The sequence below is a fragment of the Calidris pugnax genome, unplaced genomic scaffold (genome assembly GCF_001431845.1).
Source record: "Calidris pugnax isolate Ruff unplaced genomic scaffold, ASM143184v1 scaffold1, whole genome shotgun sequence".
Lineage (NCBI taxonomy): Eukaryota > Metazoa > Chordata > Aves > Charadriiformes > Scolopacidae > Calidris > Calidris pugnax.
In genome coordinates this window covers 4,783,631-4,800,932 of record NW_015090800.1, presented here as the reverse complement: position 1 = coordinate 4,800,932, position 17,302 = coordinate 4,783,631, and the positions used below count along the sequence as shown (strand labels likewise).

Sequence of the window (17,302 nt, the reverse complement as noted above, 5' to 3'; positions counted from 1 at the left end):
CAGCTGAGCGGGCGAGGAACAACATGGTTCCCGTGGCTGCAGGCCTAAGAGAACCGGCCAAACTGGGCGGGACAGGCTGCCAAGGCACACGGGCACTTGCTGTGTGGAGCAGGGAGCTCTGTGCCCTCGCCACATGCCCATTAAGTGAAGCAGGAGAAGTATACGTGGCCTCAGGAGAGCAGGGAGCCAAGGTGGAGATGCAGCCACCTAGGCTGGGCCTTATGTATGCACGGGGGCATTCGGGCACGGTGGTGTGCCAGTGGTCAGAGCACAGTGTGTGTGAAGCTGTGCAGAGTTTATCACGTGTGTCTGTAAGCACCTGTATCTGCCAGGACGTGTGGTGGTGCTTCCTGTGTGCTCACGCTGCTGTGCGTCACACACGGCGCTCGAGCAGGAAGAGAAGTTGGTTCAGATCGATGAACACACAGCGTGTGTATTTGCCAGCATACGCTCAGACTTCTGCGTGGAATTTAAGGGAAAAAGAACACAAGTGCAAACTAAGCCATCATAACAGCCCTCATATGTGTATATATATATTATATAGAGGTACACGTGACAAGCAGCTGAAACAGAAACAAGCATACTATGATATGGAGATACACAAACAGCAGAGGAACAGATGGACAAGACCATGAATTTACTTACCATATTTTCCTGTCAGACAGACATATTTATTATTAAGCTATTGATAACAACAGTTTGCAGCAAATACTTGAGCTGTATGTGGCATGCAGATAAACTCAATACATACATTTGAAAGATTTGCCTAACCATCCGGCCTGAACCATCTGCAAGAGCAAATTTTTTTTTCTTCAACCTCTCAGACCAACATAGCAATTTTGGAAGGAGTTACCACCTTTTGTATGTGGAAGCAATAGGAAGCAATAACTTCTTTCCAGAGAATGGGATACCCTGGAAGAACTAAAGTCAAAGGTAGTGGATGCTATCTTGTCGGTTTGCAATACACAACATTTTTAAAAGGGCAGTAGCTGGACATAAGGGATGAAGACCACTGTTTTGTTTTCTTCCCTCCTTTTCACTCTAGGCCAGATGGAGCCTGTGGGATAGAGCGAGCAGTAGTATCTGGTCCAGGAGCAAACGAGCAAGCCCGGGTGAAAAAGCTTCCATAGTGTGAAGTGGGGATAGGAGAGAACTGAGAGACAGCAATCTGGGAATTCCTAGTGTTAAATGTAGGGACAGTGAGTCTCTTGAGCGGAGTTAGGAATGAGCATGCTCTCAGAAAGGACAGAAAGACAGACTCTTCTTTGGGACTCAAGAGAGAATGTGTAAGTTTTGTTGTAGCCCAGAAGGCCACTAAAAATTGTGTTACTAAGGACCTACAGCTTGCTCTGCAAGCGTATAGTGGGAGAGGAAACCTCTGTACGTACCCTTTTATTATAATCCATCTCACTCTTAGTTCCTCTAACGCTACCTTGTTTCAGTTGGGGCTGTAATGAAACACAGCTTTAGAAGTTTTAAAGTGTTTTTGGTATACTTATGTTAGGAAAATGACTCTAAGCAGTTCTATTGCAAACCTCTGGCTGACTTACAGATCCTGTAACAGCAAGAAAGATACATGGGCTCGTGGTGGACAAGGGAAACTGTTGTCCTTGGTCTGGAAATGACCAGTGTAGAAAGTGTAAAATGGCAAAAAAAGAAAAAGTAGTAAGTAGGGAAGATAAGTCACATTGCTCAAACAGTGGACAGATGCACAATCATTTCTTTTTCTTGATTGGATAGTCCTCAGTCCCCAGTTTCCAGGCTCACTTAACCATATTTCTCCTCATGTGCTGGAGTTTCTCATTACCATCTCATCTCCAATTCTTTGGCAATTCTTCTGCTTACAAAAAGTCATAACTTGTCACCAAAGCATGGAAGTGTCAAACTCTTGGAGTCCCACTCCTGGAATTTCCCTTCCCAGGTGCCTTTTCTTCTTCCAACAGTAATACTTAAAAAAAAAAAATTTTTTTTTTTTTTTCTGATGGTGTTGGGGAGGATGGGAGGATGTATTGCAAAGTCATGTAAGGAAGAATGTGTTATAGAAACTGTATTTCAAAGGCTATTCATTTGAACTGCAAATAGTTACTCATAACTCTTACAGGCTAGGAGAAAGCAGTATACAGAATTTTGAAGGTGTATTGCAGCCCTGTTCCGACTGAAAAAAATATTTGAAGCACAAATAAGATGTCTTTCAGCTTTTACAAGTTGCCTTGTTTCTGTTGCCCCTTTTGTCAGGCCAAGTAGTAGGCAATACTTGCAGCCTTGCACGTTTGTTATGTTAGAGTGACTGACTGACCAGCTCAAGTGTGTCTCTTGTGCCCTTCTCTTGACATAGGAAGATTGTAGAGTGCCCTGTTTCCTCGAGCTCCATGGAAGAAAACCCACCTGTGAGGTTAAATATCTTGAAGTAGGCCTGTAAAAAATGTTGCCTGTCTATTTTTGGTGCCCAGTTTGTGGATGCTTCTTTAGAGCTACCTCCCTCCTGGAATTCTGAAAGCCTTTCTTAACATAGCTGGGCAGACAGTTCCCTAGCCGTGTGTTTTGTGTCAGCGAACCTGTCAAGCTTCTGGGCAGGCCTTTTTATATTTTCTGTTGCACTGAGAGGTAGCTTCTGCTGGTTCCAGCTGTTTTGCTATATAAGTGGGATGTAATTGCTCCTTCCATTTAGCCTGAAGTAAAGGTACTTAATAAAGCCATTAGTTCTGCCCTGCTTTATGGGATCACTTGATAGTAGACTAAAAATTTTCCAATGAAACAAGATCTTGTTAAGAAGAGAAACACTGTGAATTCTCACTGCATCTAAAAAGTTAATGACGTTTTAGCAAAAAATGTCACAGCTTAAAAAGGTTGATTCCTGAAACTGCAGTTATTTGCTTACAGTCGGTAATCCAGTAGTCCATAATAACTGTCAAACAGAGTTAGAATGATTTTGCTGTAATTTGTTTATGAAACAAAGTAATTTTCTAGCTTTCAAAATGTCATAATTTCATGAAGTATATAATTAGAATGTCACATTTTTGTCTTCCACCCACCTGGATACTATTCTGTTAAAAAAACCACACCTATGCTTTTGACACAGTATGAAAGGGATTTTGTGTAGGTAATATCCAGACTGATTTAAAGCAAAATCCACACAGTGTGATGTTCTTAAGGTCTCTGTTAATAATAAACATTAAGATGGTTAGGCCAAACCTTTTTCTCGAGGATTGTTCAAACAGATATTAAGCCTTTGTTTCAAATTGAAGAATCTATGGCACTTCTAAAGGCTAAGCCAGGCCTCTTACAGCAGATGTTCGGCACTGAGGATATGATTTTATGTGGATATATTTGATGGCACCGCGGGGTGTACACAACCCCTGCCCCAGGTCCCAGCCATTCGGTCCTGCCATTCTGGCACCTTGGTACCGTATTGACACAGGTGCGTATGTGGCCACAGTGTGAACCAGTCAGACTGGGGAAATGAACTGATGGAAAAACAAGTGTTCATACTGCTGCTGAGATCACAGCCTCGTCTGACTGCTTTCTTACCTGTTCACATTCAGTCCTTTCTCTGAGCAGCATTTTTTTTTTTAATAAACAGCAGGAATCACTTGAGAAAATGCAGTATTGAGAACCTCATTTGCTTCACTTCCTCATCTCAAGCCCTTTTCACTGAATTTCACTGAATTTTTAGAGTTGGAAGGGACCATAGAGATCATCTAGTCCAACTCCCCTGCTGAAGCAGGACCACCCAGAGCTTGTCAGAGCATGTTACTCAGGACTGCATCCAGGCGGGGCTTGAAAATCTCCAAAGAAGGGGACTCCACACCCTCCCTGGGCAGCCTGTTCCAGGGCTCTGTCACCTTCACAGTGAAAAAGTTCTTCCTCATATTCAAGTGGAACCCTTTATGTTCCAACTTGTGCCCGTTGCCCCTTGTTCTCTCACTGGCAACTACTGAAAAGAGTTTGGTTCCCTCCTCCCTCAGCCCGCCCTTGAGATACTTGTAAGCATTAATAAGGTCTCCCCTCAGCCTTCTCTTCTCCAGACTAAAGAGTCCCAGCTCTTTCAGCCTCTCCTCATAAGGGAGATGCTCCAGTCCTTGAATCATTTGAACTCTTTTGGAGTTCTTATTGCATGGTAGTTGCCTTTTCCTTTTTATTCCTTCCCCAAGACTGCCAGAATTTTCTTCTCACTCTGACTGGTGGCACCACTGACTCCCCTGCTAGCAGAAAGGATGCTGGGGCAGTATTAATAAGCTCCTCTTACTCCATCCAGGGCCACTTAAATATCTTTTCATGGTGCTTTCCGGCACGTCGGCTTTGGGGGCAACAGTGGGTTGCTCTTGTGGAGCCAGGATGATCCCCCAAGACTTGGTTACCCATGCTCCACATATTGCTGGGGACATGCTCACAACCTTGCAGTAAGGTACTCCTTTCCAGTTGGGAACCAGTGCCCCTGTGGTTTGTGCTGGAAGCTAGCTCCATCCCTTCCCAGACACTGTTGAAATGTACGGTCTTTTCAGCCCACATTTATTACAGGCTCTCAGTAGCAAGCTTTAGAGTTCTTTCCTCATGCTCAAAAATTGAAATTATTGGTTGTACTGTTGGACCACTTCTTAACTCCAGCCCCAATGGTTAAAGCAATTTTAGTCTTTTGTTAGTAATTTATTACTTGCTAAAGGTTCCTTAATGAGTATAGGATCAGACTGTATAGTTTCATCTGGTGCTGTTATTAAAAAAATTTCTCTGCGCTAAAACTAAATCTGGTTATTTTCATTCCAATTCAAAACAGCTCTCCCCCCCCTCCCACCCCCAAATAAACCCCAGTGCATTAAGTTATTAGCATGCACGTGTGTGTCTGTAATGTTGCTCCCTGGTGAAGTTTATGAGACCGCTTTCAGATTTTCTGCAAATGTTAGTCCACACAAGAATGGAGTAGTATTCTTTGGCATTGTTGGTTTTGAAATTCTGATATTACACACACTGTGTATGAAATAATTAATATAATTTACTATGATTTTCAGTTGAAGGTTGGCTTTTTTCTGCATGTAAGAGACTGGTTTTTTACAAAAGACTGTTTCTTTCTTTGACTTATATTTTTTAAGTGATTCTGTTAGTAAGTAACTCTACACTTTTGCTGTAAATTTATTTGCAAGATGCTGAGCTTTACCCTTTTATAGGCCCAGCTTCTGACAGTGGCCTAGCTGGAGGAGAGCTAAAGAAAAGTTCCCTATTATCATTAATTGAACTACAGTTCTTTCTTTCTAACTTCCTATGTAGATACTCTTCTTTTGGAGTGAAGAATTTTTGATTTAGCTTTAATCACTTTTCAGAAGGCATAATCTGAGGTGGAAAAGTACTTTAATACCTGGAAAAGACTATCACAGGAGGAGGAAGGGAGAGGCTGTACCAATATAATTGCATTGATTTATAGTGTTTTACAGCAAAAAAAATAATAAAATCTTTCTTGTGTACATTTAATCAGTAAAAAAATCTGATTTTTGTCAGTGCTAGATTTAAAATGTTTTAAGGGACTATAGGATTTCAGTGTCTTATCTTTCAGTAGAGCAGAAATAAGAAAATGATAAACTGAAGAAAGATTTTTGTGTGTGGAATATTTATTTCCAGTTATTCTAGATACAATAAAAGGTGTTACCTTTGTCATAAACTTTGCCTGATTTTTATAACTATACAATTGTGAGCACCATTCTGTCAGATCTCTTAATGAAATTCCAGATTACATCTTCCAGTTTCTCCCTAATGCTGATAATGTTCTAAACGTACATTGTTGATTTTCCTGCTATAACAAAGAAAAAATACTGTCAAAACTTGTTGGCTTTTTTCACCTTCTTGGTTTATTTAATGTAGCAAAAATCAAATGTCACAAAAATTGCTGACTTCCTGCAGTAATATTTCTCATAAGGTTTAACTTTAGAAGTTTCTTTACTGTCAACCCAATACTACTTGAATTGCAATTTTAAAAAAATGACACTGGATTTTATTATGAGAAGGCAACCATTTTGCTCCAGATTTGAGTTTTTCAGTAATTTTGTTGCCACTATTGTTGATTGATAGCCATTACCTTATTGCTATCCTGATAAGCTGCCATAAACTGTTTTTATTCATCAGCTACATTCTTTACACAGTTGATTGACTAACCAAACCACCAAAACACTGATGAGAATAGGGCATTCCTGCTATTTCCTGTAAGTTAATAAGATATAATAGTAATTATATCTCACCTGAGGTAATACCTTTCCAGCCACATCTTTCTGGTAATCACCATTTAATTTGGCAGAATCACAAACACCTGTAGCTCTAAAAGGACTATTTCCAACTAGTTACAGAGAAGGTGGCTTCATTTAATTAATTCCTAATAGGAAAGGTTCTATTAGATAATTACATTAAGTCAGGACCTCATTTTTACACCTCACCTGGCATAGGAGCTATTTCCATATTAAGGGAATGGAATCATCACCAAGATGTGCTAGAGTTGCTGTTGCAAAGAAGCTGGTAGCAAGGCTGGTGGAGTATGTGGGCTGAGTGTGGTCAGGGAGTTGTGCCTGTGGTGTCAAAGTATCTTTTTATGAAAATGAGTTCTGTATATTCAAATAATAGGTTTTTTGTTGGTTTTTTTTCTGAGTTTCTTGGTGAAGTAAGGACAAGCTCTGAATAACTATTATAGCTGTTACAGCGTTACTCTATGAAGAGAATTTGCATTATTGCCTTCTCAGCTGACAGAAGTATCTTCTTAGGCTTTGTTAGGGTTTTTTTTGGTTTGTGTGTTGGTGGTTGGTTTTTTTTTTTTAATGAAGAATGTTGGTGTTTATTAAAGACTGATAAAGGATTTCATAGCTTTCTACATAGCATGAATAAATGAAGTTAGAGTGTTGTAGCAATAGTGAATTCTGGAGAGCTACAACGGATAAATGATAGAAGGACAGATCCTTAAAATGAAAATAACCAAGCAAGAAACCCAAGGGGGGTTTCAGCCTCAAATGCTGCCCCAGCCTTTTGTATTTTTGATGGCTGCCCATGCGAATTTACTGGGGAAATTCTTGTGATGCTAATGGCTGTTCCATATCTGCTCCTGCAAGTGGTAAGAGCTTCTGAAGGTTCTCCCAAATGTATGTTCTCTGGTTAAAGTTAGGCTTAAAAGCTATTGTACATGTCTTTTAATGTGAGATCACCTGACTTGCTTATAATAGTATGGTCTTTCCATTTTGGTATAAGGCTTTGGGTGATCATTTTTGTTTTTTTACTGGATTTATTTGTTTAGCAAATATCAATGAGATATTTGTTTACTAAGTAGACTGCCTTTCAAACTGAAAATTGACCCTTTTCTTTTGTCATGCAGCATGTTGCGATAAGGATCCGTGATCACCTCTATGCCTTAAATACAATTGTTTACTTCTTCCTGAAATTTATTAATGCTTCATTTTGATTTTATTCTTTCATTTTGATTATTTGTGTTGCTCTAGGTTTTGTGGCTATGGGAAGAAAAGCTTGGGTAGGAAAAGGGGCTCAGATTTGTGTAACTGCACCAGAAGATAAAATTTGATAACATTTGAAGTGTTGCCCTTGGAAACAATGAATGCAGTCTATCCCTGTCTTTTAGGAGGGATGGATTTGGGCAAAGGCACCTTCCAGCAGGCAACCAAGAGAAGATTTAAGCACTTTGAATGAGATTTTGAAGTGGAAACTAAAGGTATTAGCACCACAAATCTCCAGTGGGTATCTGAGTCTGGGTTTATTACACTTGTGTGAATTTGTTTCCCCCAGTGAATTCTGAGAGCTGTGAAGGTGTTTGGCAGTCCCTCTCCTACAATCCGATTTTGTCATTTCCTGGTGATGCTGTGCTATGTCTTCTGTCAGATTAAATTTACAGGCATATTACCTTGCTTGACAGAAACATGAACTACGTGGATTTTTGAAAGAAACTTCCAGAAACAGTATGGCCAAGTTTTCTTCCTCTTATTTTTCCTGCTTTTTTCCCCCAAATACGTGAATTTAATTATCATCCTAAATTAATCTTATAAATATGATCTTCAGCTGAACTTGCTTGGTGATCTGCAATGAAATTGCTGTGGTGTTTAGGCAGTAGTAAACCTAACAAGACCATGTAAAGCTAAAACAGGTTAAGGACACTTTTGTTGGGTTCTTCTATTATTTACTCTTGACTTGCTATTCAGCTTTATGGAAAGATCTTTCTGAAACAGTTTTATGTGGCTTCTGAGGGAGTTCAGTTACTAAAAGATCAGATAATACAATGTGTTTCATGGTGCTCTCAGAACTTATATATATTGCTAAGATCCTTGTGAGCCTTCTCATCTCTAGGTTGAGCAGTCCCAGCTGTCTCAGCCTTTTCTCATTGGAGAGATGCCTCAGATCCTTAATCATCTTTTGGTCCTTTGCTGGACTCTCTCCAGTACCTCCATATCTCTCTTGTACTGAGGAGTCCAGTAATCCAGATGTGGCCTCCCCAGTGCTGAGCAGAAGGGAAGGATCACCTAACTTGACCTGCTGGCAACACTTTGCCTAATGCAGCCCATGGTACTGTTTGCCTTCTCTGCAGTGGGAGCACATTGCTAGCTCATGTTCAACCTGATGTCCACCAGGATCCCCAGGTCCTTTTCTGCCAAGCTGCTGTCTAGCTGGGTGGCCCCCAGCATATACTGGTGAGACTGCCTTTCAAACTGAAAATTGACCCTTTTCTTTTGTCATGCAGCATGTTGCGATAAGGATCCGTGATCACCTCTATGCCTTAAATACAATTGTTTACTTCTTCCTGAAATTTATTAATGCTTCATTTTGATTTTATTCTTTCATTTTGATTATTTGTGTTGCTCTAGGTTTTGTGGCTATGGGAAGAAAAGCTTGGGTAGGAAAAGGGGCTCAGATTTGTGTAACTGCACCAGAAGATAAAATTTGATAACATTTGAAGTGTTGCCCTTGGAAACAATGAATGCAGTCTATCCCTGTCTTTTAGGAGGGATGGATTTGGGCAAAGGCACCTTCCAGCAGGCAACCAAGAGAAGATTTAAGCACTTTGAATGAGATTTTGAAGTGGAAACTAAAGGTATTAGCACCACAAATCTCCAGTGGGTATCTGAGTCTGGGTTTATTACACTTGTGTGAATTTGTTTCCCCCAGTGAATTCTGAGAGCTGTGAAGGTGTTTGGCAGTCCCTCTCCTACAATCCGATTTTGTCATTTCCTGGTGATGCTGTGCTATGTCTTCTGTCAGATTAAATTTACAGGCATATTACCTTGCTTGACAGAAACATGAACTACGTGGATTTTTGAAAGAAACTTCCAGAAACAGTATGGCCAAGTTTTCTTCCTCTTATTTTTCCTGCTTTTTTCCCCCAAATACGTGAATTTAATTATCATCCTAAATTAATCTTATAAATATGATCTTCAGCTGAACTTGCTTGGTGATCTGCAATGAAATTGCTGTGGTGTTTAGGCAGTAGTAAACCTAACAAGACCATGTAAAGCTAAAACAGGTTAAGGACACTTTTGTTGGGTTCTTCTATTATTTACTCTTGACTTGCTATTCAGCTTTATGGAAAGATCTTTCTGAAACAGTTTTATGTGGCTTCTGAGGGAGTTCAGTTACTAAAAGATCAGATAATACAATGTGTTTCATGGTGCTCTCAGAACTTATATATATTGCTAAGATCCTTGTGAGCCTTCTCATCTCTAGGTTGAGCAGTCCCAGCTGTCTCAGCCTTTTCTCATTGGAGAGATGCCTCAGATCCTTAATCATCTTTTGGTCCTTTGCTGGACTCTCTCCAGTACCTCCATATCTCTCTTGTACTGAGGAGTCCAGTAATCCAGATGTGGCCTCCCCAGTGCTGAGCAGAAGGGAAGGATCACCTAACTTGACCTGCTGGCAACACTTTGCCTAATGCAGCCCATGGTACTGTTTGCCTTCTCTGCAGTGGGAGCACATTGCTAGCTCATGTTCAACCTGATGTCCACCAGGATCCCCAGGTCCTTTTCTGCCAAGCTGCTGTCTAGCTGGGTGGCCCCCAGCATATACTGGTGAATGGGGTTGTTCCTCCCCAGGTGCAGGACTTTGCATTTCCCTTCATGAGGTTCCTATTGACCCATTTCTTCAACTTGTTGAGGTTGCTCTGGATGGCAGCGTGACGCTGGTATATCAGCCACTCCTCCTAGTTTGTGTCACTTGCAAACTTGCTGAGGATGCACTCTGTTAAACAGGACCTTAACATCTTAAATGACTCCATTAGTCCTTATTCTAATCAATATGATTTTTTTCCCCCTTTTTGATGCAAGGGCTAGCGGTTTGGTTTCATCTCTGAATCAGAAAGAAAAAGGGGGGGTGGGGAGAAAATGCAGGAGACAACTTGGTATCTTGGATTATTAAGGAGGGTTAAGGATTGGAAGAGAACTAGTGATAGCATTGTGCTATTGCTGATATAATACATGAGCATACAGACTGGGGAGGAAGGATGCATGTGGAGTCACAGGTGATGAGATGAGGGGACAGAAGAACCAGGAAGAATGGGGTGGACTACAGGAGGCAGAGCTGAGGTGGGATAAGGCTTGCCATGGTGGAGTGGAAGGCAGGATTAGTATGGGGAAAACTGAAGGAGGCTTGCAGCTAAAATGAGACACCTGCTAGGAATAAAAGGAAATGGAAAGGACATGGTTGTGTAGGTCTTGGAGCAGAAAAATTCAGGTAGATTTTATAACTGGAAGGAGTGTAAGAGGAGTTTTTTGAGGTTTTAATGGAATGAAATGCTGAGCACAAGGATGGGTAAACTGTGTGCCGTCATTACTGGAAGCTGCCCTTATGCCACAACCTTTTTTTAGGTCACTTTAATTGCTGCTTGTGACATGACCTAGTTGGAAGTGTCTGCTGTTATGGAACAGAACGTATGGAGAGTCTTTCCTCATGCAACGCTGAGCAATTAGGAACCAGATACAGCATCACATAAATTTTCTGTCTCTTTGTCTCTGAGTGGTTTCTGAGGGATACAGAACAAGAGGCATTTTCTCTGCCTGCTTAAGGAAGAAAGGGACATAGACTTAAGAGTTGTAGGAGAAGTTGGTTGACCATCAAGACAAATGTTGTAAAGACAAAGGAAGCATTTTTGAAAGGCTAAAACCTGCTAGAAAGCATCTGTTTTCCCTACTACTTGGCAACAGTTGCCATAAGATGCAAAAGTCTCCTGTACAGTTCCAACAGAGATGATACAGTCTAAAATTTTCAAATGTCTTAGTATCATTAATTCCAACTGATAAATAGCAATTAGATTTTATCCTAAAAGCAACTGTGTTTCAATAGAGACTGCTGCTTGAAATGTGGTTTAGGATATAGAGGGAGGAAAAGGCGTAAGGTACTATTTTTAGCATTCTATCTTGGATATTGCTGTTTGCACAAATTATATAAACCAAGCTGTTTTGTCTGAGCTTTCAGTAGTATGTGTATGTATGTTTGTATACATAAACCCAAAAACCAAACAGGCCTAAGAGGGGAGAGGGGCTCACGTGTCACTACCTTATTTCATTGTTTGAAAATTTTAAAGCTTTTCTGAAGTTGGATTTCCTCTAGCATTTGGTTTATCATCTGCATTAATTCCATCAATGATGACTCCATTTGCATTCAGTGTAAGCGAATAAGATGGCTTGGCTTATGGGTTTTTCCTTTCACATGGCAAATCCAACTTGCTATGCTAGGAGAGAATTATAACCATGTTAAGTTTGTAGTTTTATTGATTTGCAGGTGTCCTGAGAATATGATCTTTGATCTGTGAATAAGAATAATGTACTTAAACCGCTACAGTAACAGAAAAACAGATCCCAAATTTGCCTTTTCCATAACAGTGACTCTGAACAGATCTTTGATTTAAAGCAAAAGCAGTAGCAACAGGATTGGAGATTCCACAGCATTTCTGGGCAACCTGTTCCAGTGTTTTACCACTCTCACAATGAATATTATTTTCCTTATGCCTAATTGGAATTTACTCCTTTGTGATTTGTCAGAGGTACATAGTGAAAAGACAAGAGGCTGGTACCAACTTCTTTGTACCCTTCCCTTGAAAACCTGAAGACAGCAATAAGGTCTACCTTAGTCATCTCTTCTTCAGGCTTAACAAGCCCAGTTCTCTCAACCTGTCCTCATATGTCATGTATTTCAGCCCCCTCATTTTCTTAGAGGCTCTGGACTTCCTCCAGCGTGTCAGTGTCTTGTACTGGGTAGCCCAAAACTAGATTGGGAGAGACAACTCCAGTTGTGGTCTCACAGGATGACTTCCCTGTGACCTGCTGGTAACATTCTTGCTAATTAGGTTCAGGATGTGGTTGGCTTTCTTCACAGCCAGGACATGCTACTTGCTGACAGATAGCAGCTTTGAATTCCAGTGTATTGACTTCTCCCCCTGTTTGGTATCATCCACAAGTTAGCTGAGAGCGTGCTCCCTCTGATAGTGATTTGTTAATAAAGGTGTTACAAGTATTGCCCCCAATTTCAATACCCGAGGGCCACCAATAGGACTTTGCATTGCTGATCACAAACCTTTGAACATGCCAGTCCAGGGAAATTCTCATCCTTCTTAATTATCCAGTCCACATCTCTATAATTTGGTGATAAAATATTATGGGAGATTTTCAACGGCCTTGCTAAAGTCAAGGTAAGTGACACACATCACTCTCCACCCGTCCACAGAGCTGGTCCTCTCACCATAAAAGCTAGTCATGTTTGCCTCTGGTAAGTCCAGTCTGGCTGTTCCTTTTTGTCCTTTGTGTTCTTGAATATGCCTTCTGGGATGACAGAACATAACAGAACCTAAGGCAAAACTGTCACTGAGTATCTGAGCCTTACCTGTGTCCTTTGTGACTAGTTTCCTGCCAGACTGAGCTGTGGGTCTACATTCTTCTCAGCCTTCCCTTTGCTGCCAGCATGCTTACAGAAGCCCTACTTGCCTCTCATATCTCTTACTTATTTCCAGCTTCATCTGAAATTTGCCTTTCCTGACTCCAGCCCTGCATTCTTGGGCCATGTCTGTGTATTCTTCCTGGGTACCCTGTTGCTGCTTCCACCTTCTTAATGCTTTCTCTTTTGTATTTGAGCCCAGATAGGAATTCCTTGTTCATCCATACTAGATTTCCATCATGCTTGCTTCAGTACTGCCTACCAGAATGACCTGATTCTGTGCACTGAAAAGCAGGTCTGTGAGGACCAGTGATCTGTCCTGGGCCACTTCACCCTGCAGGACAGTCTTCTGTGGGATCCCCCTCAGAACATTACTACACAAGCTGAAATATATCCTAAATTCCAGAACTATGATTCCAGAACTTTCTCTTGCTCACTTCTTTCAGGATGTTGAACTACAGAATATCATGTTTGCTGCAGCTAGGCTGCCCTTGACCTTCACATTGCCCACCTCTTCATCCCTTGCCATGAGTAACAGGTTGAATGCCCCTCCTAGTCATCTCATTGATAATCTTCATCAAGAAGTTGTCATCAACGTGTTAACGTGACTGTTCATGAGAAGGATTTGATTTCATGAAATGTCTAGTTCAAAATTACAGACTAAAAAAGTTTGAATAAGTTTCCAAAACTACTGGGTAATTATCTAGACAGAACCGTTTAAAGCTCTCCCACTCCTTATATTAATAGGAGCCACAGTATTCCCATGCTGACTATGAGGGGAAAAATCAATATCAGCAAACGTACATTCATATTGATTTATCTTCCCTTTTGGTTTTCTAATTTAGTAAAGGCTACTAATGCAACGTTACATAAAGATTCTCAGGAGAGTAAAAAGGCTAATAAGATCAGGTATCAGTGTTTGTTCTGTGAAAGTGAACTGACTTTACTGTACACAGTCAACTGTTGAGTTGTCCAGGATAGGATGGCTCAAAAGTGCATGCTGGCCTTGTATGAGAGGGTGTTATTCCAGGGAAGTGGACTAAAAGGAGCCATCAAGATGACTTTTTGGGATCCAGGCACAACATGCTGTTAGGGTATGTGCATTGGAGAGGAGAAGTCCAAGGAACCAAATAGTAGGAATTTTTTTACACATAGTATTCCAAGGAATGTTGTACATGTATTTGAATATTCTGTTGTATGTGGCTGTTCAGAGTAGTTAGTAACCTTTGTCAAACTAGTTTAGAAAAGGGTTTTCTGGTCATGTGCAAATTCTTATGCAAATGATTGATTTTTAAGATGATATTTCATGTGTTGCATGAGGAAAAAGACTGTGCAAATGATCAGTTTGCTTCACTTACTCATCCTAAATGAAGTAAAGAGAAGCAAATGACGGGGGGAAGTGTTTTTTATGATTTGAAACTTGAAGTTTATGACTGTACAGAACACTAGAAATTTGTCAACTATACACATACATGGTATAAACTTAGAGGTGAAACTAGGACATGATATAGTGCAAGCTATTGCATGTTGGAAAGGATATAAAGCTTCAGAAACAAAACTTATTAGTTTCATGGTGTACACTTAACACAACCGGATCCATCTTGTAACACTTTCTTGCACCGAATATTAAATCTCAAGATATTTAACCTTATAATTGGAATATACTCCTTGTTATGTTAAAAACATGAAAGTGCAACAAGTTATAAAAGGGGAACCTCATTATCTATATTATTACTGTACATCATCTATATGCACAGATTCATAATTGGAAGTATTTCCTGCTTTTCATATAGTTGCGGTTTTTCCCCTTTTTGAGGCTAGGATATTCATGAAGGTACTGTCAAAAAGAAGGACATCAGCTTACTGGTAAATAAAACTGAATAATTTGATCATTAAAAGCCCAGGCTTATAGAGGTGTTTAGCGTCCTAGAAGAACAGCTGATAATCTGCAGCTGCAGGATGATTGTAACAGTTGAGTTTTGTGTCCCAAACTTAATTCCCAAATTTTTCAGCTTTTAATTAATTGGACCATCAACACATTCTGCCAGAGATGCAAATGCAAGAACAGTCTTTGTCCCACTATATTTGATGGAAAATTCATTTTCATTAGTCACTTTCATTGGACCATCAACAAGTTCTTGCTTATGAAGAAGGATTACATTTTGGTCTGGAGTACAAAATCACAATATGGCTATCTCCAAATGGCTGTGATGTAGTTTAAAAATTACTGTGTTCAGACTGTTCTGGGAACTCCAACATAACAGGGATGTGTACCTCTTGGAGCGAGTCCAGAGGAGGGCCACAAACATGATGGGGGGCTGGAGCACCTCTCCTATGAAGACAGGCTGAAAGAGTTGGGGTTGTTCACCCTGCAGAAGAAAAGGCTCTGGGGAGACCTTCTAGCAGACTTCCAGTACCTAAAGGGGGCCTGCAGGAAAGATAGGGAGGGACTCTATCAGAGAGTGGAGTGATTGGACGAGGGGTAATGGTTTTTAACTGAAAGGAGGTAGATTTAGATTAGATATTAGGAGGAAATTCTTTGTGGTGAGGGTGTTGAGGCACTGCAACAGGTTGCCCAGAGAAGTTGTGGATACCCCATCCCTGGAGGTGTTCAAGGCCAGATTGAGCAACCTGGTCTAGTGGGAGGTGTCCCTGCCAATGGCAGAGGGTTTGGAACTCAATGATCTTTAAGGTCCCTTTCAATTCTAACAATTCTATGATTCTATGCTCTTGGCCAGTTGTCCGTCAGCAAAGACTGTGACTCCTGCCTGGAGCTACAGTACCACTAGTTTTGTTCAGTGTAGAGATGTGCCTTTTTCCTAGGGGCAGAGATTTGACTGTAAATATGACCTCTTCACTCAGTCATTTGGTTCCAAAAGTAGAGAAGATATATCAGTATCAGAGAAAAAAAGATATTCCAGTGGACCTGTCAGAAAATAGTACTTGAACATAACTTACATTTTCTAAGACATAATGCTATGGAAACAGAATTACAAGGTTACTCAGCCATGCTTAATTATTGGTTTTTTCACAGTCTTTTGGATATAATTTTCTTGTTATGCATCTCCTGAAACACACTTTCACCCACCCCCAAATTTAAATATATATGGTATTACTGCACAGTTTATTTAAACAGTTGAAACATTTCTGTTCATAGCCCTTATTTTGCCATTTGAAAAACAGGAGTAACTCATACCAAGTGTAGGTGATCACGCGGTTATGTCAGTCCTGGAGAGAAAAAAAGAGACTACACCTGCAGAACACGTGGAAGCTCTTCTCTCTGAGCAGGGGAATGCTAGAGGTCCACGTGTGATGTTCTAGTCTAGCTTCTGAGGTCAGTGACTCTTGTGGTCTGGGATGTTTCTGGGCCTATAACTTGTTCTTTTTCTATACTGAGCATATGGAAGCCACAATTCTGTTATGGAACTTTAATTTGACAAGGTTCAAGTCATGTACATGACAGAAGGCCTTGAAATCTGGGCAATTTTTCTTGTCAGATTACAAGTCCTAGCTCTGAAGCATTTATTACCTATTTTCACTGGGAATTCCGAGTATATGAATTTTTGATTATTGTAGGAAACAGCACTTCTTAGCTTTGTCTTAGAAGTCACTGATATTTTTTTGCCAGAAACATGCAGAATAAATTCAACCTGAAACCTGAGAAATTTAATTCCAAAAAGTTTAAACTTTGCTATCAAAAACTGAAAGGGATGTCTTGTGATAGTGTTGTTTTGGACTTATATTGTGTAAAAGAGGGTTATTTTAAAATTAAAATTAAATTATAGGGTGCCATTTAGTAGCACCATAGTTCATGTGTACCAATGTGGATTTTCAGTTCTTTCATTGCAAGATCTCAAATAACTTCACAAATACTGTCTCAGTGAGGTGGAGAAATAATATATTAATCTTATTTTTAATTAAAAATGGAGGGTAAGAGGCTGCAATTGGTCAATATGAATGAAGAAGCCAGATACCTTTGAGGTTAGAGATGAAGTAATTTTCCAAGTTCTTCCTGTTAAACTCTGAAACTGCAGCTCTTCCTTCTGAAAGGGTCTTTAGGAGAAATTTAGTAGTTCCATCTTTCTTTAGCATCTGCTACAATCAATGTGACTGGTTGACTTCAGCAAGTTTTGAATTAGATCTCTTAATGTTGCTTGCACAGTCCCTAAATCTTGTTTAGTGACAAGAATCTATAATATTTTTTTTACCCCCATGTTTCTTTGTAGGTAATGCTCTGCATGTCCTTGCCCAGCTGCCTGGTCAGTGAATCAACAAGTATTTTAGATATTTACTTCTGCCATTTTGGCCTGGTTAGTGGGAAACCATGAACACCTCTGGCATCTTCTTGTCTGGAAATGCACTTGTCAACACACAGACTAACTTGGAAATAATTATGAATAGCTCCTAATAGGATTCC

General features: G+C 40.3%; 1 protein-coding gene across 12 annotated transcripts in view; it reads left to right on the top strand.

Moving 5' to 3' along the window:
• CACNA1C (calcium channel, voltage-dependent, L type, alpha 1C subunit) overlaps nt 1-17,302 on the top strand; it is a 504,338-nt gene that overhangs the window by 14,248 nt on the left and 472,788 nt on the right. The window lies entirely within an intron of this gene.